At 40.5% G+C, this 15599-nt stretch overlaps 1 protein-coding gene across 2 annotated transcripts in view; it reads right to left on the minus strand.

Moving 5' to 3' along the window:
- The window catches only part of CACHD1 (cache domain containing 1), a 233661-nt gene that overhangs the window by 94158 nt on the left and 123904 nt on the right, over positions 1 to 15599 (minus strand). The gene's annotated exons all lie outside the window — the stretch shown is intronic.

Raw genomic sequence — 15599 nt, forward strand, 5'->3', positions numbered from 1 at the left:
ATGTTTCTCTCTTATTGATGTTTCTAGCTCTCTGTCCCTCTCCCTTCCTCTCTGAAAAAATCAATTATATATATAACGCAACAACAACAAAAAACCCCTACAACAGCACACGTTATCCTGGGAACCAAAGGAGGCAAAGCCCCTTGCCTAGTAGCTGCCGAGCCTGTAGGAGATGGCCTGGCCACTAAGTCGTCTCTCTAGTCCTGGGCACAGCCCAACAGTGTCTGGCTGGCTATGACACGGGCAGGGGGACATATCACTTCACCTCCATTCAACCAGGTTCCTGCTCATTCTTTCTGGGAAGTGTCTGCTCTCCAAATATTTGAGCAACACCAGTTGAGAAGAATTAAACAAGAACCCCCTTATCTTCCACTTAACCGCCCCTGAGAATAAAGTTAAACAAAGAAAGAGCTAAGATAAAAATCAAACATCTGTACTGGCAAATATTTAAACTCTGTTTGAATGGTGGAGGAAGGGGCACGAGTGGGATCACTTCAAAAAGGAACTACCACATTCATAAAGTAAATGATACCCCCCCCCACCCCCACACACATCCTACTGCTCCTTCAAACACCTAAATTAATGGACAAACCAAAAAGCTGTCAAATAGCGCGTAATCGTGTCCCAAGAAATGGCGTTTCCTTCCATCTCTGCAGAGATGGGAGAGATAAGTCACATTCTTTTTTGTTCTTATCAGTAATAAGGATTAAACCTCCAGGGTTCAGTGACTCCGCCAGAGTAGAAACAAGGGCGGCTTTCCAATGCCCTTGGAAGGTAGGGCTTTCGGAGCAATAAAGCATCTCGCTCTCCATTACAGTCAGACTATCATACAAACCAGCCATCTTCCTTCCTCTGGGTCTTCCCCAATCCACACACACCGCAGATCATGGAGAGGCTGGAGTCCCACTCTTATCAGCTTAATCTGCTTTCTCACACACGCCTGGGAGACCGCACAGGTGACCAGGGGGAGTGGAGCTGGATCCAAAGCCCCATGAAGCATGTGTTTTTCTTTTTTATATTTTATTTATTTATTTAAATTGATTATGGTATCACATAATTGTCCTCATCCCCCCATTCCCATCCTAAACCCCTCCCTACATATGCCCCCACCCCCCTGTTGTCCATGGCCACTGGCTAGGCCCATGTGCATGCACACAAGTCCTTTGGTTGAACTCTTCCTCTTACCCCCACCCTCCCCTACTCTCCCTCTGAGGTTTGAGAGTCTGATCTCTGCTTCTCTTTCTCTGGGTCTGTTTTTGTTCATCAGTCTATGTTGTTCATTATTTCCTCTAGATGTGTGAGATCATGTGATCCAAGAAATTCCCTTGTAAGAACCGAAACTGCGACACGCCATAATGGCTATGCTGAGAGGCAAATGAATCAGTCTATAGAGAGTTCCTTTCTGGGCCAACAGTTCTTTTGAGTCCCAATTTCAATATCAAATTGAAGCATGTGTATTTATCTGTATCTTCCTCATCACAGATTGGGACAGGGTGCATTGGAGAGAAGAAAGGAGGGTATCTGGGAAAATAAAGGGGAGAACAGGACAGTGGACAGCGGCCTGGTGGGGGTGGGACCCACAGGCTCCCTTTGTGTTCTTCCGTAGCCCTCGTCCATCCTGCCATTGGACCTCTACAAAGGACACCTCACAATTTGCAGCTGTTTATTTTTATATTTTCCCCCTCGCTAGTTAATACACACACTTTCCTGTAGGGATTTCTAGGCACAGCCCTGTAAGGTGCACACGTTTAGGACCTGCCTGCTGAATGAATACATGCGGAGGACCCAAGAGGCATGGCTTTCTAGGACTAGAGAGCAGAAATGGTAAATGCAGGTGCACCGAGAGTGAGTAAATGGCCGACAGCTGTGAGTGGAAGGACACAGACATCAAGGAGAAGCACGAACCCCCTCAGAGGCAGCAGATGACCTTGAAGATGGTCTGGCTCGCTCTCTCAGGCCATACGCACCGAGGGGAGAGGTCTGTCCAGATCACCCTGTTCCACTGAAGAAACATGACACATACGACAGGGAGTACTGGTGGCTAATGGGTTCTCAAAAGCAATTACTGACCCAACAGTAAAAAGTTAATAGAGCTGTGAGTCTGAAGACAGAATTGTACACCATCATACCAAACAAGCCGTGTCCCTGAGAGACATTAAAGACAGAAGGCTTTTTGAAGTCTTGGTCTTCTTTGAAAACAAAGAATTTTTTGCCCAAGAAAATGCTTAAAAGTCTCAAAGGAAGTTTCTGGTCCTCCGTTGAAATCGGGTCTATTTCTTAAGGCTGGCAATTTCTCTCAGAAACCCAGGTTTTCAGGAAGGGAGGAAGGGCGAAAAGAAGGGAAGGAGGAAAAATGGAAGGAAAGGAGGAAGACAGGGAGGGAGGGAAGGAGGAAAGATGAAGGAAGACAGGAGGGAAGGAAGGAAGGAAAAAGAGAAGGAAAGGAGAGAGGAAACAAGGGAGGAAAGAATGAAGAAAATCAGAGGACCATCTCTTTTTGAAATCCATAAAGGCCACTGGTGAATTTCAGAATTCTAAGCAGAGTGGCAGGTCTCCCGTCCTTGCTGCTGTGAAGGTCACACAAGGAAAATTCAGAAGGCAGGACTGTCTGCAGACCCAAGTGCAGGTGCTTTCCACTGTGACGATGCTCATCAACGCTTCTAAAGACAAAGATATCTATCTACACACACACACACACACACACACACACACACACACACACACAAGTGGCACAAACTGCTGCAGGAACATATTTTTAAGGCTGAGTAACCAACTAACCAGACTATGGGGGCATTATATTCAGCCCATTTAGACACTTCAGAGGGTCATACAACAGCCTTTAGTAAATTTCAAAGAAGAAATTAGTGTTTCAAGGGCCAGATAAGCCATTTCAATTTTACCACTGGCCAAAATACTTTATCATGAAAAGAAAATTATTTGCATTCAGGAAACCCCGATTCCAAACCAAGTTCCCGTGAGCCCTAATGCAACTTCTCTGAGCAAAATAGGGGCGGGGGTGGAGAGAGGACAGTATCTACCTTACTGCCGCTGTTGAGAGGATCTAAAGTAAGTAAAATGATGTTTGCAGAAGTAAAAGCCCAAGAAAGTATTTCACTGAAGTATAAACATCTGTAACTCTTTTACAGACGTTAAATCATGTAACTGAGTGGGCCCTCTGTAATGTAAGCATTCTGCAAAATCTTTATTGAGTTCTGAGCTCAACTCAAGTCCTTTGGGCAGCAGCAGCCATAAAGACTGGACCTGTACCATTCTGCATGCCTGCAGGTAGTAATAACTTCTAAAAGGACTGGAGGTGGAAGTTTGAGATAAAGCAGGGAAGATGACTTGAAAAGCTAAGATTTACCTGATACCGTGTTTCCCCGAAAATAAGACATCCTCTGTAAATAAGACCTAGTGCATGGAAAGATAAGACATTCCCTGAAAATAAGACCTAGCGCAACTTTGGGAGAAAAAATTAATATAAGACACTGTCTTATTTTCGGGGAAACTGGATAGTACTGGAAGGGCAAAAACACAAAGCACATCTTTCTGGGGAAAGAATGGGATTAGAAATAAAATTAAGCTCAGTTGTTTAGAACTAAGCTTGTCCTATTATTTGACCTTGTGACAGTAAAAGAACAAAAGAACAAGTGTCATAAGTGCAAAGCACTTGGCTAAGTCACAATGTTGTATTTTTCATGAGAACAGTAATAAGAAATAAATTATATCTAGGGTTAAACATCATACATCTCCCTCCCCCCCCCCCCCATGTGCATTACCTTAAAATAGCACTGGGGGAAAAATAGCAGTTGCCTACATGTGGGTCAGCTGTTATGTCTGGAAATATGATTTCATACAAAACTCATTTGTGCATTAGCACATTAACACTATCCATTTCCACTCTGCCCTTGCTCCTGAACTGCCATGCACATAACATGATTATGGGGGTGAAAATATTTGTGGAATATAAATAATACAACAGGCTGATCAACTGCTTGGCAGACACCTCCTACCCAATAATGATCCACATGCAATTCAAAATTAAAACCAGATGTTTGTTCTAAATTCATCATCTTCCTCTTAAAAATATCCTTTTGTTCTGATCTTTACTCTTTCTTATCCTGAGATGCACAATTTAAAATTTAGAACCATCTTTTAAAATCTCCCACCCAATCCAAGTCTCCAATAAAAAATGAGTTGGGCCCTACCTGGTTTGGCTCAGTGGACAGAGCATAGGCTGTGGACTGAAGGGTTCCTGGTTCAATTCTGGACAAGGGCATATGCCCAGGTTGCAGGCTCGATCCCCAGTATGGGGCGTGTAGGAGGCAGCCGATCAGTGATTCTCTCTCATCAATGATCTCTCTCTCTCTCTCTCTCTCTCTCTCTCTCTCTCTCTCTCTCTCTCTCTCTCTCTCTCTCCCTTTCTAAAATCAACAAAATACACTTCAAAACAAAACAAAACAAAACAAAACAAAAAACGAGTTGACAGATTCCAGGTAACCCACCACCATCCTGGACAGCTTCTGCCTCCCTATAATCCTCCTTGACGTGTCACTGCTTTTCTCCTGGATGACTAGAATGGCCCAACTTGACAAGCAACATGCCTTTGCACCACAATTTATCTTTCACTTGCTAATTAATTAATCTGCCCAAATTGCAGGCAGGACCACAGACCTTGCTTTGAAACCTACTGCTTACTGCGCAGTCTGTCCACGCAGCCAGGGATTTTGAGCCCACCCCAGGACACCTCTTATCCATCGCTCTGGCTGTGTGTCTTCCACCTCACCACACTCGATGCTTTATGAATCCTTGCTGCTTTCTTGTCCAAAGCTCCTTCCACCAGATCTATTGGCAGAAGTTCCACTCGTCAAGGCAGCAACTGCCAGAGTCTAAGAAGCCTCTGTTCATAACCTTTCTTCTCTGAAGGAGTCACTGGGTTCCTTTCCTGACGCTTGGCTAGCCTCTTGGCTAAACCTGCCTCAGCTTATACTTCATGTCCTATGAGCTCCTACAGGTGCAGGATGTGTCAGTCATCTTTGTCTGTCAGACAGTATCTAGTACAAGGTCTCGAACATTAACTCCCTTGAACATGATACAGACAAGTTGAGTTGAAAGTGGCCTAGAGGGGCTCCCTCCTTATCAGCAGTTCTGCTTTCCTCAGTTTCCATGACCCGTGGTCAACTGCAATCAGAAAATATTAAATGAAAAACTCCAGAAACAACTCCTAAGTTTTAAATTGCACGCCTTTGAGAAGACCATGATGAAATCTCATGCCCTTCTTGCTCCTTTGCTCCAAGACCACAAAGCATCCCTTTGTCCAGTGTATCCTCTGGATACACTCCCCGCTCCTTAGTGACTTAGGATCCACGTTGGTTATCAGACCAACCATCACAGAACGGCAGTGTTGTTCAAGTAACCCTTCCTTATTTTACCTAACAACGGCCCAGCCATAGGAGTAGTGATGCTGGCAGTTTGGATATGCCAAAGAGAAGATGTAAAGTGATTCCTCTGAGTGAAAAAGTGGAAGTTTTCACTTAAGGAAAGAAAAAGAAAATGGTATGCTGTGGTTGCTAAGATCTACAGTAAGAATGAATCTTTTATTTTGAAATTGTGAAGAAGGAAAAGGAAATTCACAGCTAGTTTTGCTATCGTACCTCAAACTACCAAAGTTGTAGCGCAGTACATAATAAATGCTTAGTTAAGATGGAAAGGACTAAATAGATTCAGAGAGACAGAAACATGCAACAGACTGATGAATCTCAGAAGGGGAGGGGCAGGAAGAGATTAACCAAAGAACCTATATGCATCTATGCTTAGCCCATGGACACAGACAATAGTTCAGTGAAGGCCTGGGTGGGCAAGGTCCAGGGTGGTCACTGGGGGGAAAGGGGGACTTTTGTAATACTTTCAATAATAAAAATAAATATAAAAAAGAAAATCAATCAGTAGAATTCACATTATAATAATAAAATTTAAATTTAAAAACAAAGAAGGCATTAAATTTGTGGGTAGAAGATATGAATGAAAAATGTGTTCTGAGTGACAGCAATGTGTTGCACCAGAAAGCATGGAGCCTATAAGAAGACTTCAGCAGGGGATCCACTAAAACAAGTGGCCACGTTCACACATTTACTACAGGATACTGTTATAATTGTTCTATTTTATTATTAACTAGAGGCCTGGTGCACAAAATTTGTGCATGGGGGGTGGGGAGGTCCCTCAGCCTGGCCTGTACCCTCTCCAATCCAGGACCCCTTGGGGGATGTCTGACTGCTGGTTTAGGACCAATCCCTGCAGGAACGGGTCTAAACTGGTAGTCAGATATCCCTCTCACAATCTATCACTTGCTCCAGAATTCATTGCAAGTGGCCATTTCCAAACATAGAGTTTCCTTTGTATTGACCTTTCTTTCCTGGAAATCACTTCTTTCATATCTGCATATTTTTGAATCCTTTTTCTACTTCAACACTCAGCTGAAATGCTTCTCTCATAGACCATTCCACAAATTGTTATTTTTAAGTTAATGAATGAATGAGTGATTTAACATCTGTAGGCCTTGCTGAATAATCTCTCCCCGTCCCCCCTCAACCAGATAACTCTCAAAAAAAGGAGGGAGGGAGGGAAGGAGGGAAGTAGGGAGGGAAACCAATTCCCTCATGAACTCCAGAATGCCCAATTTTGGACAGTAGGAAAAGATGCCTCAAATGGCAAATGGCTCCAGTTAAGAACAAACCTTCTAAGAAGGCTAAGGGAAATGAATGACTCTTGAGAGCTGGTCTCTGGAGTATACTTCAAACTGCTCATGTCATAGTTGAGGAACCCGAGGATGAAAAGGGTCGAGTTTTCCACAGCAAAGAGGCACAGCATATGCCAACCAGTTTTAGTACTATGTTACTATGATAAAAGCTGCGTCACGACTCAACTTACACTGAGAGGAAAACTGTCTTTACTGCTTAAGGAAATTCTTTTCACCATGGTAGAGATGGAGCTGATTTTAAAAAGGAGAAGAAAAACAATTAGGCCCTGAGCAGGTGAGCTCAGTGATTTGGAGCATACATAGTCCAGAACACCAAAAGGTTTTGAGTTCAATTCAGGGCACATCTCTAGGTTGCGGGTTCAATCCCTAGTTGGGCACCTAAGAGAAGCAACCAATCTCACTCTCTAAAAACCAGTAAACATGTCCTCGAGTGATGATTTAAGAAAAAAATTTAAAGAAGCTTGTCTTTTCTTAAAATAAGAAAAAGTTCATGTTTGAGTTTGAATTAGAAAAGAAAAAAAGAAAAGAAAGGAAAGGAAAAGAAAAGAAAAAAAATAATAAAAATACAAAAACCTGACCTGAAGCTAACTAAATCCCTATGGAGAGCTTAGCACAGGAATTTGAACATTATGGGTTAGGAAGTTAATCACAAAATTCAAAACAACTCTCTAAGCAACTTATTTCTGGTTCCAATGATGTCAATAATACTTAAAGAACTTGAAATGTGAATATAGAAATTTGCACATCTACATCATAACACAAAAACTCCAACCAATTTACATGGAAAAAATTTACTCAAATGCCAAGATTCCTTCCCAGGTAGCCCATTATCATGAGCATTAACTCTTTCTATTTTTTTTAATTGAGGCATAATTAACATAGTTTAAGATATACAACATAATGACTAGACATTTGTATATGTTGTAAAATGTTCACTAAAGTTAGTCTAGACGACATCTGTCACTCTACATAATAACACAATTTTGTCTTCTGATGAGGACTTTTAAGAATCACTCTCTTAGCAACTTTGAAATGTACTATATGGTATTAATTATAGTCATCATGCTATACATTATGCCCCCATGTCATATTTATTTTGTAAAGGGCAGTTTGTTCCTTTTTTTCTGGCTCCTTTACCCATTTTTCTGGCCCCTCACCCTCACCAACCTGTTCTTTCTATCTATGAGCTTGTTTTTTTGTTTTGTTTTTTAAAAATATTTCCACATATAAGTGAGGTCTTATGGTATTTTCCTTCTGTCTGACTTATTTTACCTAGCATAATGCCCTCAAAGTACAACCACATTGTTGCAAATGACAAGATTTCTACTCTTTTTACAGGGCTGAATAATATTACAGTTTGTATAGCTACATCTCTATGCATTTATCCCTTGATAGATATTTGCAATGTCCCCATAGTTTGACCATCCTATAGAATAAAGATGCAAATTGTTTGGGATGCCATCACGTCCGGACTGCTCAGGAGGAGGCTGTGCGCGCAGATGGGCAGGAAGAGACTGCATGTACGGTGAGGCGAGCCACGGATGGCGCAGGCCGGGAGAGAAGAGGGCCTGCCAGCCGCAGTGCGCCAGCAGTCCTGCAGAGGAAACACCTTTTCTGAACGCTCACTGGCTAAGCTCCCTGTACGCCACTCGCAGTATTCTTAGTAACTTGGGTAATAAGAATCCAAGAGGTGATCTAGGGTTTTTCCACCTCACTCCTGGAGAAAAAAAAAAATGGAGGTCTGTTGTTGGAGGGGCTAAGAAATGTCATATCCTGCCCTAGCCGATTTGGCTCAGTGGATAGAGCCCTGGTCTGACAACCACAGGGTCCGGGTTTGATTCTGGTCAATGGCATGTGCCTAGGTTGCAGGCTCCTCCCTGGCCGAGGCCCAGGACAGGACTCATGCTGGAGGCAACCAATTGAAGTGTCCCTCGCACATTGATGTTTCTCTCTGTCTTTCCCTCTCTCTTCCATGCTCTCTAAAAATCAATGGAAACATATACTCAGATGAGGATAAAAAAGAAAAAGAAAAAAGAAAGAAAGGTCATATCCTATGAAAGAAATATCTTGAAAATGCCTAAAGAACGTTGTCATATTTTGTGGTGAAGGGACTGGAATCCATGTTGATGAAAACACATTGGCAGCTGCAGCGGGGTGATGGGGGTGGTGCCTTCCCCTGATCAGCCCCATTGCCTCCCCCAGAGGGAGGCCAGACTGAGGCTTAGGCCCTGAGGGATCTGGATTATAAGAGGGGCAGGCTGGGCTGAGCCCTGCCCCCAGTGAACTAATTTTTGTGCACTGGGCCTCCAGTTGTAAATAATGCTGCAAAACATGATAGTACAAATACCTTTTCAAGTTAGTGTTTTTCTTTCCTTCAAATAAATACTCAAAGTGGAATTGCTGGATTATATGGTGGCTCTAATTTTTCGAGGACTCTCCATATTGTTTCCATAGTGGCTGTACCTATTTACATCACCACCAATGTGTTCTGTTTTCTCCACATTCTCATCAATACTTGTTATTCTTTTATTCTTGATGTTGGCAACTCTAAGAGGTGGTATCTTGTTGTGGTAATGATTAGTAATGTTGATCATCTTTTCATGTACTAGATGGCCGTTTGTATATTTTTGAAAAAAATGTCTACTCAGATCCTCTGTCCATTTTTAAATCAGATTTGTCTTATTGCTATTGAGTTGTATAGAATCCTTATATATTTTGGATATTAACCCCTTATCAGATATATGACTTGCAAATATTTTCTCCCACTCAGTAGGTTTTTTCATTTTGTTGATGATTTCTTTGTTGTGCAGAAGCTTTTCAGTTTAAAGTGATCCCACTTGTTTATTTTTGCTTTTGGAGTCAGATCCAGAAAATCTTGGCCAACACTGATGTTAAGTAGCTTACTGCCTAATATTTTCTTCTGGGAGTCTTATGGTTTCAGGTGTTACATTTAAGGATTTAACCCATTTTAAGGTGTGTTTTTTTTTTTTTTTTTTTTTTTTTTTTTGTGTGTGTGTGTGTGTGTGTGTGTGTATAGTGTAAAACAGTGGTCCAGTTTTCCCAACACAATTTATTTAAGAGACTGTTCCACTGTATATTCTTGGCTCCTCTATCATAAAGTAACTGACCATGTATGTATGAGTTCATGTTCACTTTGTCATCTCAAACCTAGTCTAGATGTCTGTTCCATTGATCTATGTCTCTGTTTTTTTTGTTTATTCAACACCATACTGTTTTGATTACTAAAGCTTTATAATATAGTTTGAAATCAGGGAGCAGACGTCTCCAACTTGGAAAGCTCCAAGGAATAAGAGTCTAACATCCTCCAGTATAAATATAAGAGTAAATAAAAATTTAACTTCAATGGTAGGTTTTCCAGCCCAATTTTCCATCCTTTCTTTGAGGGGGGAGGGTGTGCTGGTTAATTTTGTGTGTTAATTTGATTGGGCCATGGTACCCAGATATTTGGTCAAATACTATTCTGGGATGTTTCAGTGAAGGATTTGTGGGGATGAGATCAACATTTAAGTCAGTGGACTTGTGGGTGGGCCTCATTCAATTGGTAGCAAGACCTAACAGGATGAAGACTGACCACCTCCAAGCAAAGAATTCTGCCATCAGACTGAAACTGCAACTCTTTCTTGAGTCTTCAGCCTGCTGGGCTACCTTGCAGATTTTGGACTTACGTCTCCACAATCAGGTGAGCCAATTCCTTACAATGTTATCTTCCTCTCACCATATTGGTTCTATTGCTTTGGAGAACCCTGCATAAAACAGAGAGTTATAACAGTGGCTACTCATGGAAATTGGAAGCAGGACTCTGTGCTCTTCTCAGAACCCATGCTAGTTTGCTTTGCCTACAGCACAATACTCCCAACAGGTTGACTGATAAGACCTGACTCCTGAATCATATAGTTCTAATGGGCACCAGCTGGGGGTGCATTAAATTTGGCTTCTCGGAAAATGAGATGAGTCCTATCTGCTTCCCCAGAAACTATATCAATCTCAGTGGATGCCCCAACTAAAAAAGCAACTAGGAAAATAGCAGGGATCCAATTTCACAACAGTTCCAAAGTGTCTGCATTTTTTGGAACGAGGGAAGCTTTTAAAATCTTCTCTGGTGAATATGAGAACTCATTATAGCACTACCTCCAGGTGGATGGCTTCAGAGAGCTTTGGAAACAAGTTGCTTACATACTCTAGGTCCATCATGTTCACTTTGTCATCTCAAACCTAGTCTAGATGGCTTTATGCCAATTTGTTCCATGATCAACTAATTAACAAACATTAACTGAGTGAGGTTAATAGCACTGTACTTGGAAACATAAAAAAGAAAACCTAAGTGCTTCTTCCCAGTATTTCCTCCCTAGTTCACCCCCTCCATTGTTCACTTCTTCTTAAAGATTGACATCAAAAATAAAAAAATAAAAAGTCCACCAGGCAGGACTTCTATGGAAGAGATTGGGTTAACAGATGTGGGCAAATAAAACTGATTGGTATACGTAAAAGGCGGAGGATTGGCAGGGCCAGATGACTAAACATCAGCTTCAGATGCACACAGCGGAGTCCCATGCCAGTGGCAAGCCAGGTGTTTGAAGTAGATATTTTTAGTGCATGCATAAAGGAGCTATATTCTTTAAATGTGAGAGAATGCAAATGCATGCTAAGTAGACAAAGAAGAAAATGCCCACGGACATTTCCTTAAGTCAAACTTTTTAATGCCATGTAGTCTTTTTAAATCATGAGCTGCAGACTCACAGGCAATAATGAGGGCCGAGCAGGCAATGGCAGTCTGGGGAATGGGTTGGGTATGATGCAATATGGACTGTGGGAACCACGGTGAATGGGAGAGAGTCTTCCGCGGGGAGCTGCTCTTCACAGAAGCTATTGCCGCAGAAGGAATGCAGACACACCATTGCCAAATCTTCTATGTTGAGAGAAAACAGAAATCTGGATTTTTAACATGTGTAACCTTCCGAAGTTTAAATGTTGGCAAGAGATTTTTAAATCTTACAAATTTAAAAACTTTTAGAACATCTTATGGGGCCAAAATAAACACTGTATCCTTAGGCTAGATAGATATGGTCCGTGAGTGTGATTGTGTGTTTGGGTGTCTGCACTTCTGGTGGGAGAGCCCAGGATCTCGCAGGTCCTCATTCCTTGACCCAACACAAGACTAAGGGAGCTGTTAAATAAATTACACAATTAAATGAATTTTAACCCCCCCAAATTATGTTATTTTAAATGATAGCAATAAAAATGAGTTTGTCTTAGATTAAGCTTTACCCTATGTGTTTTTTTTCCATATTGAGAAATTAATTCCTCAGAGAAGTCCTTCACCAAATAACGATGGAGTGCCTAATCAGCATGCAGGGTCCTGAACAAAATAATCCACTTCTGGGCTCCTGCATAAGAAGTTTAAGAGTTGACTAATTTGAGAATGAAAGTATCACAAGCATCTGAAAAATCAGATTTTCTGCTGCTTTGCATGTTGTCATCAAAGTATAAAGAAAGTGGAATCTGCAGAATGCTCTGTAATAGAATGCTTTACAGCCTCTCTCTCCTCAGCATTGGGTATTTATTGTTTATTCATTTATTTATTTCCTCACCTAAGGGTATGTATATTGATTTGAGAGAGAGAGAGAGAGAGAGAGAGAGAGAGAGAGAGAGATCAGTGTGAGGGAGAAACATCGATAGGTTGCCCTCCCATGCACACCCTGACAGGGGATCAAACCCACAACCTAGGTATGTGACTTGGCTGGGAATTGAACCCGCAACCTTTTGGTGTACAGAGCAATGTTCCAATCAACTGAGCCATGCAGCCAGGGTGAGAATTTATTTTTTTTTAAAAATATGCATCATAAGCCTTAGAGAGGAAAACCAAATATTGACTATAATTTAGTGTAAATGAAACAAAGGGTGAACATTTCCCCCCCTAGTATCTGCTTATCTTTAATACACTTGAAGAAGAATCAAAGTCAATAGGCCACAGGCATGTAAAATGATAGTGAAAAGTAGGTAGAGTGCCACTAGGCCAGCGCTGAGTTTTAAAAAATGCTTATAGGGCCCCTAAATAAAAAAAAAATGGGTAAGATCCAGGTCTAAGACTGAAGATCCTTTATCTCAAGTCCAGCTTCTTATATTTATTGTAATAGGTGTTATTAACACATGTGCATGTGGCCAGGTATTGGAAGGACTTTAGCAATAATCTTGAGTCCATTTTTTAATAAACTTCAATCATTATCATATCTATCACCTTCAAAAGTTTGGTCACATTCACTTAATATTTTTATTTAACTTAAGTCTTTTTTAAAAAAAAAATTAATTATATTTATTTTTTAAGAAGAAACTTGTGTTGTTGCCATAAGAGGAAAAAACAGTATATCCCTTGACATAGAAGATAATATTGAAATACATAATTATCAAATTTAAAAGTTATAACCTCAAAACATCTCCGGAGGAGGTAGGTACTATCATTCTTTTCATCTCGTTGATAAGGAGATAACCCTGAAAGGCAGGTACTAGCTCAATGATAAAGAAACTGAAGCTCAGAATGAAGTGACTTCCCAAGGTCAACTATGAGTGAAAGAAGTATAACTCAAAATCAAATATGCCCGGCATTTAAAAAATATATTTTTAGTCATGTCCTTATACTGCTTCCAAAGACTGGGAGTCTTCCTTTTCGCACTGAACTCCAACATGAACTTCCTACGATTAAAAATGTAGATATTTTCAGAGGGATTGGAAATAGGAAAGAAAAGAATGAAAAATGTGGTCAGTAGAATACTACAAAAGTTATAAAATGCAGATAAAACTGTTTTATGAGGGACTGGAACAAAAGCAGCTAAGCATGACCTGATCAAATACTAAGCATACTTCTAAAGTGCCTAGTCTTTTGTGATGCCATTCACCTGGCATATTTCTCTGCTTTGAGGAACCACACTCCTCTCTGCTGCGTCACATTTTGTCTTAACTACAAAGTATGTTCAGTATTTGCCCTTCACCCAATGATTTTTAAATTTGAGAGTGGACATCCCCTTACTCATCCCCATATTCAATTTAATTCTGATTCCAACCAATAGTAATTAAGCCCAATTGGCAGGTGCTGGGGTAAAAATGGATGAGGTGTAATTCCCGCCCAGAACAGCAGGGGAGGCAGACTCACCATCAACAATGCATCATGATATGTTTAAGTCCTACATTAAAGGAAACATTAATAGAAATTCATGAAACATTTACTCATGACCTACTAGTTGACACATGTAAGTAATAGAAATGAGACATATTCACCAAGAAACTAGTCTATTTAAGCTTTTTGGTTAATCTACAGCAACAGGTCCATGTAGGAAACCATGAAGATCTCTCTAATCTTCTAAACCAGGCTTTTTCAACCTCTGCACCAATGACATCTTGAGCCAGGCAATTCTTTGTTTGGGCGGGGAGGGGGGCTATCTTGTGCATTATAGGGTCTGAGCAACAGCCCTGGCATTTAATCACTAGATGCCAGTAGCAACTATTCCCACCTTCCAACTATGACAACTGTTTCCAGACATTGCCAAGTGTCCCTTGAGGGCCGAAACGAAGAAAAAAAAAAATCAACTCTGGTGACTGAGAATCACTGATTAAGTATCATTCTAGCTCTAATGGCTTCCTCCTTATTTTATTATCTTTTCTCTAAGTCCTAAAAGTGATTTTTTTCTTTAGTTCAAAAACCACTGGGCCCTACATTTATTTTTAGATAAGAGATTAATTTGTCAAAAACATCGTTACTGATGTCAATTATACATATGGGTATCTCCTTTAATTAAACCTAGTAAGCAAAAAATAAAATGCTCACTATGCAATGGGAGCATATAACTATCGTGACCAGTATTTGTTCAGAACACTAGAGTTCACAAAGTATTTTCACACTGACTTCACTGAATGTTTACACCATCCTGCAAAGAACTCGTTATTGTTCCCATTCAAGAGATGAAGACAGGGTGGCTCAAAGACATCAAATGCACAAGACCATTTGATATTATGTGCTGTAGGTAGGATTTATATTCAGGTAATCTCGTTCCAAACTGTATACACTTTCCATTAAACAACTAATGTGAGCTGCTTTGGGCCACAGAGAGGGAAAGCCAGAAAGAAGGCTCATGATAATATTACACAGATGAAGAAATAAAATATTTGAAGGATGTCCTGCTACCAATGTAGCCCACCACGAAACTATAAGTAAAAACTTGTTTGTAGAAACAAAGCATCATTTAACCACTAAAAAACTATATTGTATCCATCCTTTATATAACCTCAAGAACATTTACTGTGCAAGAAGAGAAGTAATATCTACTAATTATGGTAACATTTCCACTCATAGTTTTTAAAGTATGGTAAAACCTTGTACACATTCTAAATAGCCCAGGAAATTGGTATAATAAAGATTGTTATCCGCTGATAGGAAACTGCACATAAATATAAACATTAAGTAACTTGATTAACATCACAGCTAATTTAAGGCTAAGTCAAATTGAAAATTAAGCTCTTTGTACCTCTAGATGAGTATTCTTATCACCACAAACAATTCCCAGCATCACATGACCCTACAACACTCTTCCAGATATAAATATCATAGCCCAATAAATAAAACTATCTGCAACCATACAAATACTAAATCTGTTTCAATATCATCTGAAGCCACATTTCCCCTGGTGTTTTAAAGGTGGCATTGACACTAAAATAAGTAGTAATTTTTGCTGCTCTTATCAAAGAGGAAAGGCACTCCTTTAATCAGGCAAATTACCAGAATCAGTAAGATGACCTTATTCATGACTTGCTAGTTGATGCATGACAAAATGTT

This window comes from Pipistrellus kuhlii, unplaced genomic scaffold (genome assembly GCF_014108245.1).
Source record: "Pipistrellus kuhlii isolate mPipKuh1 unplaced genomic scaffold, mPipKuh1.p scaffold_m20_p_2, whole genome shotgun sequence".
Lineage (NCBI taxonomy): Eukaryota > Metazoa > Chordata > Mammalia > Chiroptera > Vespertilionidae > Pipistrellus > Pipistrellus kuhlii.